Below are 12,380 nucleotides of genomic sequence, written 5' to 3' on the forward strand. Positions count from 1 at the left end.
TCAAGGATAACTTCAGTGAGACTATTACTTGTTTAAAACTGATGCAAATGTAGATTAGCACCAAAACGGCCATCAGTCTCTAATAGGAAGATGCCATAGGTTGTGTTTCCAGTGTCTGTGTCAAGGGTGGTCAGCATTTAATAACAGATGTAATTATGGAAGACGCTCAGGGAGTGCTGTCAGAGATTGGTTGGAGTGGACTGGAGTAGCTGGCATGTTTGGGAGGGATGTGATAAGCACCAAAGCTCTGCTCTTCTCCCTCAGGCTATGGGAAGAAGTGCCCAGAGGAGCAACACTCACTGTTTGGACCATTAAATGTTACACTTTTGACACTGAACCGTGCCATAAATCAAATCCCTCCTGATGGGAGAGAATTTTCTAAAAGTCCTTGCAAGGAGTTTCAAAGATAAACCGAGACTTTTCCTGGAGTTTCAGTGCTTCCAGATAGTTGTTTATGAAGTCTTATCAGAGGAACAGAGCCACTAGCGTGACCCAGGTACAGCATAGAGCACAGAAAGCAGGAGAGAAGTCTCTAATTATCAAGATTTGCACAGCCTTTTAAAGATAATTTAACCAATAGTTACTAAAAACGTATGTTATTTTCACTTTCCTACCAATTATTCAGTAACACGGCCAGGAACTGCGGAATTCCTCATCCAGTCATTCCAAACTACTTTTACTGCAGAACATGGAGTAGTAGAAGAAGGAGAAGAAGGTTTAGAGAACAACAACAATCCTCCATTTTGATATTTTTTACTCTTATCTATTTACTACAAAGAGAAGCCCAAAACCTCTAAAATTTTCACCCTGTGAAAATCTTACATAGTAGTCTATCACCTAATTCACACCACTGTGTTTTCTAGTTCTTGTCTGATCGTAGGCAGGTTTTCCAAGGTTGGAGGTTAAAACAGTGTTTTTCAGGGGGGTAAGAACCCTTAAAAACAGGCAGAGAAATATTCTCAGCACTCTGGGTTCCTACACACTTTGCTCAGAGTAAAGGTTATTAACAGCACAGGGCTGGCAGGAATCCATTTGCAATAAGTGTATTCTGGTTCCTCTGTTGCTTCTGCCAGTGGCTAAGGCAGTGTCCCCTTCCTAGGAGCTGTTGTGTGACATTTACAGCGACTGGCAAAGCGGCTTTGATGAGGTCTTTAGTGGGGTATTTTTGGAAACCATTTCAACTTAATGGGATGCCCATTTGTCCATCTAAAAGACTTGTCCTGTATCAGTTAGACCTTTTATAGCTCTGTATTTCACGTCTGGGAAAGTCACTTCCCTGACTTTCACCCCTCTGTTAGACCAGAAATTCCAGTAGAGTTAAAACTTGACTTGATTCCCAGTTGTGCTCTCTCCCATGGAGGGCGTGAGGGCTCTGTGCTGCACTGTGCCAGCTGTGCATTCCCCCACACAGACCCAGGGGACATTGGGATTCCTTCTCCCAGCTCAGACATTCCACAGCTTCGATCCCTTTTGGCACACAGAGGATCTGTTTCAGGTTTCCCCAGCAGCAGGCGCTGCTCCCTGTGCTGAAGTGTCCCTAGGGAATACAGGAATGCAGATTGCTGCCATCCTGTCACTGTGGCAGGATTTTATGAACTTTTCCTTAACTTGGGACTGAACACAGACGGCTTCATGTGGAACTGGGCAAGAATGTCCCAACGCTTTTTAGTCCTACTTCAACACAGAAATACAGAGATTGCAAACCAATGTGATTTCCTTTGCAGCTTCATATTGGCACATCAAAATAGCAAGAAATTGAGAACAGGGTGCCCAGAGAAGCTGTGGCTGCCCCTGGATCCCTAGAAGTGCCCAAGGCCAGGCTGGACATTGGGGCTTGGAGCAGCCTGGGACAGTGGAAGGTGTCCCTGCCCATGGCAGGGGTGGCACTGGATGGGCTTTGAGGTCCCTCCCAACCCAAACCATTCTGTGATTCTATGATTTTACTGTATTTTTTGGGAAACCCTGGCCACGAGTTGGTGCTATGGTACCATAGTAATGGTTTATTTTTAGGGAGCCTTTTTCTAATTTCCTTCACCAGCACATAAGGGTAGCCTTGTCCGCCTGGAGGATGTGCTTTTGAACCATTCATATATTTTAATTTTGGGCAGAGAGAATAGTCTGTCTCCTCAGACCCCTTCCCACGCATGCCAGGATGGCCCCGTCTAATGAGCTGAGACTGCCTGTGGTTTTCCCTGGAGCTTTGCAGCAGTGAGGATGCACCTGCTTGAGCCAGGGAAGGTTCTTACCAAAGCTAATTGTCACCTTCCAGTACCTGAAGGAGCTACAAGAAAGATGGAGAGAGACTCTTCACAAGGGCCTGGATTGCCAGGACACAGGGAATGGCTTCCCAGTGCCAGAGGGCAGGGCTGGATGGGATATTGGGAAGGAATTGTTCCCTGGGAGGGTGGGCAGGCCCTGGCACAGGGTACCCAGCGAAGCTGTGGCTGCCCCTGGATCCCTGGAAGTGTCCAAGGCCAGGCTGGACATTGGGGCTTGGAGCAGCCTGGGACAGTGGAAGGTGTCCCTGCCCATGGCAGGGGTGTTGGAACGTTTCCAGCCCAAACCTTTCTATGATTCTATGAGTATAATGAGCTAAATTCTCTCTTTCCAGTTTGTGTAGGTTAGGACTCTTCTGATTATGAGAAGCAATGATATTTTGGTTACACTGAAGTAAATTCTCATTGGGTGAGTGAAAATACACATTTTAAATTTGCATTAATTATTGTTCACGTATCACAACTCAGAGAACCTGTGCTGCATTTAAAGGTGGGGGAGACATGAATGTGGGTTCCTTCCCCAACCTCAACCACCTCCCTTTGGGTTGGCTAACAGAGAAATCAAAAGAAATAAGAAATCACTGAGACACAGAATGGTTTTGGTTAAAAGGGACCTTAAAGATCATCTAATTCCAACCCCCTGCCATGTGCAGGGAAATCGTTACCTCAGTAGGGGAGCATGAGAGTTTCTAGGCATTGTTTTAAGACACTGAATACAAATTTCAAAATATTAAATAGGGGTTAATATTTTCCCAAGTTCTTTGGGTTTTTTGCAATAAGGTAATTAAAGAAGGTATTCAGAGGTGTTTATAAACCACAGATACAGAAGAGTTCCCAACTGAGTGAAATGATGCAAGGACAAAACTTTTATTGACTTTGAAGAATACAGAGGCGTTTGAATTGTTGTTGTTGTGGTACTCACCCTTCATTTGTGTTTTAACTTTGTAATTTGGTTACTGGTGAGGTGTAATCACTCTTGATGGATGTATTCACAACTAAGTCATAAGAAAAGCTGCTGAGGGTGTTCTGGGTGCTGCTAACTATCCTTAGCTGTTATTAGTTCTAGTGCCAGTCAGAGATGTTCAGCTCTTCAGGAGTTTCTGTGCATACAAACAGAACCCTTATTAGTGTCAGTTCTCCAAAAAGCCCACCTGATTCTGACAGCTGTCCCCAGGCTCTGCAGAGAAGTAATGGTCAGTGGTGTAAATCAGCCCTTCTTCTGGGAGAGGGATCAGAAGCTCCAAGTGAAGTGTATCCCATGTGAGATGAGCTTTCCAAACCCTCCATCTGTGCAGTATCCCAGTCTGGAAAAGTTGAACTGTGTGCTGTGCTTGTTAAGAGTCGTAGATATGTTCCTCCTGGTGCAAAAGGCTTTATGTTTGCTATTATCCAGTCTCATTTTCTGGTTCAAGCCATGATGCTTTCTGAGGAGAGTGTGTTTATTTCAGATTATTAGGATTTACCCTGGTAAGAGACTCATACTATGTTTCTTAGAGGCTGAAGCACCTACGTTGTTTTCCATGAGTCTTTGGAGCTTGGCAGGGAAAAACATCTCCAGAACCAGAGAAAAGCATTTCTTACTCTGTGAAATTCTGTTCAGTTTTGGCTGAGATGTAAACTTGCTAATTTCCTTTTTTTAGCACTTGATTTCTTAGCGAAATGCTGGCAGTTTGTCAAAACATAAATGGTGTAGCCTGGCACACTGTGCCACTGTGGATCATGGCAGGAGGCGCTGGCAGGGACATGGGCTCCTCAGGGAACCCTGAGAAAGGATTTGGGCTACACCGGACTTGTAATGCAATATTGTCTCACCAATTCCAGCGAGTGATCAAAAAAATAACCTCAGTACTCCACCTCCCAGTCAAGATAAAGATCTCCTCTCTTTGGCAGGAGAAGAGATCTCTCATGGGGTCTGAACACAGCTGGAGGAGGGTGACTGGGAACTGTTGGGATTTCTCTTCCCCCTTGTTCTCACATGAAGAAAAGACTGCAATACAGCAGCCCTCTCCTCTTTACAGTGGTTTTCTTGTGTTATGAGTTGCTTCAGTTGCAGTGTCAGGCACTCAAAAGTTACGAAAAGCCAGCCATGGTGTCACCTTTTAATTCAGTATGTCTGGGCACTGGGGAGGGACCTCAAATCCTGTGTCAGTTCAGGCCCCTCCTGGCCAGAGAACCCTGGAGGGGCTGGAGCGTGTCCAGGGCAGGGAACGGAGCTGGGGAAGGGGCTGGAGCCCCAGGAGCGGCTGAGGGAGCTGGGAAAGGGGCTGAGCCTGGAGCAAAGGAGGCTCAGGGGGGACCTTGTGGCTCTGCACAAGTCCCTGACAGGAGGGGGCAGCCGGGGGGGTCGGGCTCTGCTGCCAGGGAACAGGGACAGGACAAGGGGAAACGGCCTCAGGCTGGGCCAGGGGATTTAGACAGGATATTAGGGAAAATTCCTTCACCAAAAGGGTGGTCAGGCACTGGAACAGGCTGCCCAGGGAAGTGGTGGGGTCACCACACCTGGAGTATTCAAAAAAATACGTAGAAGTGGGCTTGGGTTGGTGAACTCGGTGATCTTGGAGGCCTTTTCCAACCTCACTGGTTCTGAGGTTGGGGTGTCGTGTCACCTTCAACTGCAGCACTGAGCTCTCTGCCAGCTCTGCACATACCTGGGGTCAGAGCACCTGAGTGTGTGGCAGGAAGATTCCCAGATCATGTGTGGAATTCCCGGGGTGCTTGGAGAAGAGAACAATGCAGAGGATTGCTGAGAGAGGCTCACCTGTGCTGGGGGCAGGCGACTGAGAAGAATTCTCCTCTATGCCTGTTTTTGCTGCAGGCTCTGTGCTTGTTGCTGAGCAAGCCCCTTCAGCCAAAACAGCTTTTGTGGCCATTCTCTGTCTCATCTCCTGCACCCTCAGGCCTAATGTGGAGAAGTGCTGAGCACTCAGGGCTGCAAATGAAATCGATGGGCAGCGTGGTCACTCAGCATTCCCCAAATTAATGAGGAGTGGGATGGATATCTGGACGTGGGGACAGCAGCAGGCTCTTGGTGCCAACCTGTCCTCTGCAAATGATTTGCAGCATGGCTTGTTTGGGTTGTTTGTGTCTCTGTTGTGGACACGACTTGCAGTAAATGTAAATTAATTAACGTGTGTGAGACGCTCCTGGCTGTAATTTTCCCCAATAACACGTGGAATTGACATCTTTTCCATGCGCAGCAGGTTGTGGGTGGTATTGAGGTACAGATCTATACTGCACACAGTGTACACATCACACTCACATAGGTACAGATGGCTTGAGAGGGACCAGCACATCAAGGAGCTGCACCTGCTTCCGCTGAAGTCAATAAAACTTCCATCCATTTCAATACTTACTGGAGATGATGGATTAGGAGAACTTAATCAGGGGCTTTGGGGAATGATATTCACAACTTTAATTGTATTCATATAAAATTCACATTGATCCTTGAACAAATTCTCAGTACAGCTGGCCATTGAAAAAATAAAAAGCAAATCAGAACTTTGCAAATGCCTCTGCACATTCTTCCTGTGATTAACTGTTCTTTAAAAGAGAAGAGAAGGCAGGGATGTAATAGAAGTTATCACCGTGTTTGCAATTATTCTGAGTAGTAAAACAGATTAAGTAGAGGCTTAAGGCATGAGCTTAGTGAATGTAGCCATACCTAAACAAACAGTGGCAATTCTGCTCTTTCACTCTGAATTTTTAGATTAAATAAATGGCAGTCATTGAAATTATATGTAAGCACATGCAAATATTTGATTAACAGTCTTCACACTTTTGCATGTAATTCTCACTCTCTTAATAAAATAATCCACCAAATTTTAAAGTCAAAATTAAAATTTTCTCTCATTAAAAGCATTACTTTTCAAATATGATTGTGCACTGCGACAAACGCTACTGAATTCTGCATTAGCACAGAAGCTCCTGAGCTCTCAGACCTGTCGGTCTCCTGTATAAGCAAACAAGATTCTCTGCTAAAATCTCTGTGACTCATGTAATGCTGGTGAGGAGAAATACCTGGCCAGTGCAACACCTCGGATGCTGAGCAGTACTGCCCTCCTGCTTAACCTCCCTCTGCTTCCTTTCCTTCCTGCAGGAGTTAATTTGAAGAATTTGGATGTTTAAGAAGCATGAGGGAAGGGAAGTAAGATAAGAGAGGTTTTCATTCACCCGCGTGCTTACAAATGGTGCTGAGGCATGAGCTGTGAGCTGATTTGCGAAGTGCACATTGCCATTCCAATATTTACAGTGTACCTGCAAAGCACCAGGGTACCACAGGGGTTAAAATTCCTGCTCTCATCACTTTTGTACTGGAGAGGAACACAAGAAGGCTCCATCTAAATCAATATGGCTTTGGCTTTTGCCTTCAGAGAAGGTGAGGGAAAAAAATTTCGGCCTCGGGTTCAGCTGGGGGATTGAATCTGGATTTACACAAGTGAAATTGAGAAGAAGGGGTCACAGGGTGGCTGAGCAAGTGTAACAACAACTGGCACCTGAAGGGGATGGTCCTGCACCCCCTACAAAGTCTGCTCATCCCAGACCTGCTCAGCAAGGGCTTTGCTGCTTATCTGACTCCTCAGTGATCCCCCTTGGCTTGTTAAGGATGAAGTAGATGCTGCCTTTTGCTGCCAGGTGAGTTTTCCTGCTGATTTAGTGAGTTGAACGGGGTCAAGCAAAGTTGCTGCAAGGCTAAGATGAACTTGGGGAACTTTTCTTTTGGTGGCAGGGCAGCCAACTAGGCAGAACTCATTTCCTGAGCCCTACTCGTGTCTTCATGCGAGCAGCTGGGGGGGGGAGCAGCAGCAGCAGTGGGGTTGGGATCTCCTGCCAACCTCAGTCTTCTCGGGGTTTTATTGTTAAATAATCATTCTTTACATCCTGTTCTGAGTGGAGGAGTCTGGCCTGGGCTACTGCATTGATCAGGGCTTAAGCTCATGAGCTTTGGGGGCAGAGGTAGGGGAAGTTACAGTGTATGTGCAGTGTTGTTCATAAATATTGTAGTAAAAAATGAATAATGGCTGAGTCCCTGATTCCACAGGCTGCTGATCCTGCTTGAGATTTTTAATCAGGTAGTTCACCAAAAATCTCCCATTTAGCCTGCAAAGCTCACATATTCAGGAAACACTTATATTTAAAGCAAATTAACAAGGAAGCTGATGGGCCTCTGTTGAAGTGCACGAGGATCTTTACAAGTATCTCTTGTTTGTAAAGACAAATGTGCAAGGACAACTGCTGGAAGCCTAAACACCACTTCTGCTAATGAGCTGATTCTACGCCAGTACCAGGACACACGATCTTCAGCCGCTGTACTTAATATTAATTTTTACTTCACAGAAATCAGCCCTGTTCACTTCCCACCCCACGCCAGCATCCCCGAGCTGATCCCGCTCTCGGAGCCCACATGGAGTCCGACGCGCCGCAGTTCCTCTCTGTTTCAGTGGGTTTTTCTCCTCCCTAGCAAGGCGAGCCCCCGCAGGTGCGCGGAGGTGAGGGAGAGGGGGCGATGTCCGCCAAGGAAGGCGCTGATAGACGGGCCAGGGGTGCCGGGGCGGGCAGGAGCGAGGCGAGGCAGGCAGGAGGGAGGGAAGGAAGGGAAGGCAGGAAAGGGTGTAAGCGGCCGGTGCCTGCGGCTGCAGTTCGCCGTCCCTCCGAGCCGTGGCGGGGGCACACTCCGCCCGCGTTTGGCGAGCGCGGCTCCGCGCCGCTCCCGAGCGGGGCACGGCGGAGGCAGCCGGGGCCCGAGGCGGAGGTGAGGATGCAGGGACGGGGTGGTGAGATGGGATGGGATGGGAGATGGGATGGGGAACCCGCACCGTAACAGCGAGGCCGCCCGAGCTGCGGGAGCCGCGGCCCCGTGCGCTGAGCGGGTGCGGGAGGGAGCGAAGCCACTCGCCCGAAGCCACTCGCCCCAGTGGCTCCTGGCCGCAGTTTGGGGCCACCGGCGCGACCGCGGTGAGGGCCTCTGAGCGGTGGGTGCTGCTACGTGGCGCTGTCCAGGGGAGAAGCACTTGCGTGCAGGCTACTTGTCAGCGTCCCGCTTCCCTCTAATCAAACTGTGCTCCTTGTCTAATATCCGGAGTGTTAGAGCTCCTCGGGACTCTGAAGTACAGCGCGAGTCCTTCTGAAGGTTGGGATTGGTTATTAAGATTCCAAAGGAATTAGCAGACTCCTCTGAAAATATTTGGGGAAGATCAGATTCTACTGAGCTTCTGTGCAGAAAATGTGTGGTTTCTAAGTCTGCGTTGACGTTTGGATCTGAGAGGCTATTGAGACACTCAAGATTTACATGGTCATCTTCACGTGAAAGGTCAGGAGTGACTATTTTCCTTTTTAAAAGGTTTTACAGACAGGTGCTGATGGTTTTGTTGATAGAGTTGCCCGCAGAAGTGTGAGGGAGGAGCACAGGTAAACCCAATAAAGGGGTTTGAAGTCAAGAGGGGAGGGGAGTTTGGTGTAATTAAATGGGCTAATTCGCGTTTTGTATTCGCTTGGCTAAGGGGGAAAAACTCTCTTCAGGAGTGAGAGAGCCTATCCTGCTCTGGGCTGGAGATGAGTGGAGGGGGTGGGGTGAAGAAGCGAACATTTGCGTTTGAAACCAGCAGCGCGTTAGGTGCCGTTCCCTTGTATCGGCCATAAACGGCTGAATCAACGCGGAGTTTGTTTATTAAGAGATGAAGGTTTGCGCTGCTTTAGGGTAACACCCGGAGGTTTGGCCCCTCAGGGCCTCTCGTGTCGCCGCAGTGGGTGCGATTGGCCCAGGTTTGTGCGGGATGTTGTTCTCGGGGAGCAGCGGGAGCTGGCGGCGGGGCTGACCCGCCGCGCACACCGGGCAGCCAACAGGTCCCCGCGGTGTTGATTCGCCGCCTGAAACTTCGCACGCCGAATTCAGGCGGGTGGCAGCCCAGACACTGAGCCTCCGAGGAAACAGGCCTACAGGTGGCATTTGGGGATAAGGCATCAGCAGCAAGCACAGCCTCGGCGGTGGGTGCGCGTCGGTCCGGAGTTGGGCTCAGTAAGTGCTGAGAGCGGCTTTGCCGGAGGTTCCTTCCCCGGTGCCGCGGCGCATCTCCCGCTCGGGCAGGGCGGGGGGCGCGGGGTTGGAGCGCAGCGCAGCCGCGGCGGGCGGGAGGGGGGCAGGGAGGGAGGGAAGGAGCGCGCCCCGAGCCCCTGGCCCGCTCTGCCGTGCGCTGCCTGCCCTAGCTGTGCCCGTGGCCGGGGGCCAAGACGGGCGGTGGGGCTGCCGGGGAGTTGGCTGCACTATCCCGGAGGAGCAGCGGCGGAGGACCGGCTGCCGAGGCAGGGATGCCCGGAGCCCTCGCGAACGCTTGCTGCCTTCTTTCCTTCCCCCCCTCCTCCCTCCCTTCCTTTTTTTTTTCCCTTTTGCCGGTGCGGGGAGGCGGGCACGAGCAGCGGCTCCGCAGCGCAGCAGCGCTTTCCCCGCGCCGGGAGCCGCGGCCGCGCCGGGGGGGCAGCGGCGGCCCCGCTCCCGCGCTCCCCCCGCCCTGCGCAGGCACCGCCGCAGCCGCGCTGGCCCCGGCGGGCGGAGCGGCGCCGCCGCTGCCCCCGCGCCCGCACGGACCCCGCGGCCTCGCTGTCAGAGGGCGGCGGCCCCCGGCCCGGCCCGTCCCGCTGCCTGCCACGGCCGAAAGTTTCCTGGCGGAAGGGGGTAAGTCGGGGGCGAGGGAGGGATGCGCAGGCGGGGGGATGCTGCACCTGCGCTGCCGCGGCTCCTCGGGCTGCCTCAGCCCGGAGGCTTCCACCCTGCTGGGGCAAGGGCAGGGCTCCGCGGCCGGAGCTGGGAGAGCCTCCTCCAGCGAGGACAAACACCCATCTCCTCCTCCCCTTCCCCATCGGTCCCTGTCGCCAAGCAGAGGAGAGACGGTGACCTAAACTATTGTGGTGTCGCTTTGAGATGCAGGGTTAATTTGCGAGGGCCAGTAGTGGTAGAAATGCAGCGCTCAGACTTTAATATCTGCATATGGTAATGGATAAAATCAAGGAACCCGTTAGTATTCTGCTCCTGTAATACTTGGCGCGGGAGAGGCTGCTGTTCCAGCACATTTCCGAGCTCCTTTGGGGGAAGCGGAGTGATTCTGGGTGCCTTCCCTGCTGCCTTTTCTCGAGTGCCTCAGCCCTTCAGGCATCGGGGGAGTCCTGCGGAGGGGACACGGGAAGCTCATTGCCTTGGAACCGCAAAGCTGCGGGGGGACACCTTCTCGGGCTCGGAAAGCCCCGGGAAAGCTTTGGGAGAGGGATTTTGGGAGTGGCAGGAATGAGCAGGGTAACCCCGGTCCCCGGCTCCTGGTAGGTGCTGTGACTCTGCTGCCTGCCTTTTACACACCCCAGTGATTTTATCTATCCCTGTGGCTGATGCGAGCTCTGTGTTTGAAATGTTGTGTGAACTTGAGGGATGTACGGTGAGGTCAGCCGTGGGGGCTGGAGCGGGAGCACCGAGATTAACTCGGGAAGAGCAAGACAGACGTGTGGGTGGTGTCATCTGGGGGCACATGCCGGTGGAGGTAGGTGCCGGCTTTGCAGCCCCTCTGCCTGTTTCGGCAGTTGCCATTAATGATGACTGGATGTTAATTCAGAGGGAGGGGTGTGGTAGTCGAAGGGGTTTTGGATGCAAATCAATTCCCGTTGACTCATTTGGGCCCCGCCGAGGTGTGGGGGGAAGCCCCTGTGTATGCAAGGCGGGTTTGCTCCCACTCCCATCATCAAAAGTTAAGGTGGAAACATTTCCGTGTCTGTTCCCACCCACCCCCCGACGGGAGGAGGTTCGTGACATATAAATTCCTCAGACTGCTCTTTGGGCTGTCTGCGTGTTAAGCAAATACGTTTCTCACTTCGACTGAGAACAGTTTTGCTCTCTGATGAGTGGAAGCTGGGGAAAAAGAGACATTTAAAAATAAAATCAGACTGTATAGCTGGAGTGGTAAAGCAAATGTTCTCGAGATCCCACGTAACAAGCCGGGGATGAATGCAAACTGTTCCTGCCGTGTTACTCTTCCAAATTCAGTTCTCCCCGAGAGGCGCGATCTCCTCCTGCCTCCCAGCAGAGCCCGATCTGCATGGATCACGGAACGGGTGTGAGGGTGCTTTTCCCAGCCCCCGAAGGGGCAGCGGCAGCGTGCTGGCACTGCCGCAGGAGTGACAGCCTTGTCACACGCGTAACCCGGCACCCACAGCAGCGGCGTGGGAGCCTACCCTGCTTTCAACGTTCTGGTGTGCCAAAGCTTTGCGAAATTTGAGGCAGGTTACTCCCAAATCGGGGACTACTGCCTCTCCCCTCTTGCTTCAGCTGCTGTGGATGTGGCAGGCCCCCTTATGCCACCCTCTGGAAGGCACAGTGGCTGTAGGTGACACGTGCTTAATTTTCCAGGGAATGACCGTGGACAGGTGAAGGGACACTTAAATCAGGCTTGCTCGTGTTTTTATTCAAAGTTTTGCAGTGCAGCCTTTCACGTCCTGCTTTTTCTGTAACTTCCCAATGACAATGCATGTGTGTATCTGGAAAAGTGTAAGAGTCTCTAATTCCCTTGGCAAAATGGGAACGGTTGTTGGACACGTGGGCTAAACACCTTCACAAGTGAGCGCTACTTCAGTGTGCATTTTGCAGATGAAGAGGTTCTGTCAGCTTTGTGAGACCATGGTTATCACTCATTCCTCCATCATATCAGCTGTGCAAGTGAGCTGCTCAGATCTGGGCTCTGATTTTCTGTACAGAAATGGAAGCCTGAAGCACAAAGTCTGTGGAGCTGCTGCTGTGTATCCATGACATAGATGTGTTTATTACCCTTGGGATAGCCTGGGGTTGGTGTCTGTCTGGGACAGCTCCACTGCAGTGCTGGGTGGGCATCTGCTGTAGACTGAAGCTTTGTGCTTCAAAGGCTGCTACAGGAGTGATTCGGGGATACAGAGCTTTGTCAGGGCTGGCAGAAGAGCATGGACATCAGACAGGAGGTAGAACCTGGCTCGAGTTTTTTTCCCTCAGTTTACAAAATAAACTTATGGAAGTTCCTTACTTACTGCTGCTGGCCCCTGGATGCTTCAGGAACCACATTTTTACTTAGTGGGACACATCCTTAAAAAGTGGGATCCTTC

General features: G+C 51.2%; 1 protein-coding gene across 14 annotated transcripts in view; it reads left to right on the forward strand.

Moving 5' to 3' along the window:
* Positions 1 to 7,984: 7,984 nt before the first annotated feature.
* The window catches only part of PCDH15 (protocadherin related 15), a 633,986-nt gene continuing 629,590 nt past the window's right edge, over positions 7,985 to 12,380 (forward strand). For 8 of the 14 annotated variants that reach the window (XM_039553554.1, XM_039553537.1, XM_039553545.1 and 5 more), the window contains exon 1: positions 9,878 to 9,942. The gene's annotated coding sequence lies outside the window, so the exon portion shown is untranslated. Of the gene's footprint in view, positions 8,026 to 9,877; positions 9,943 to 12,380 lie in introns of those variants that run through there. The other 6 variants (XM_039553551.1, XM_039553552.1, XM_039553553.1 and 3 more) reach the window with 3 other exon arrangements.

This window comes from Corvus cornix, chromosome 6 (assembly GCF_000738735.6).
Source record: "Corvus cornix cornix isolate S_Up_H32 chromosome 6, ASM73873v5, whole genome shotgun sequence".
Classification (NCBI taxonomy): domain Eukaryota; kingdom Metazoa; phylum Chordata; class Aves; order Passeriformes; family Corvidae; genus Corvus; species Corvus cornix.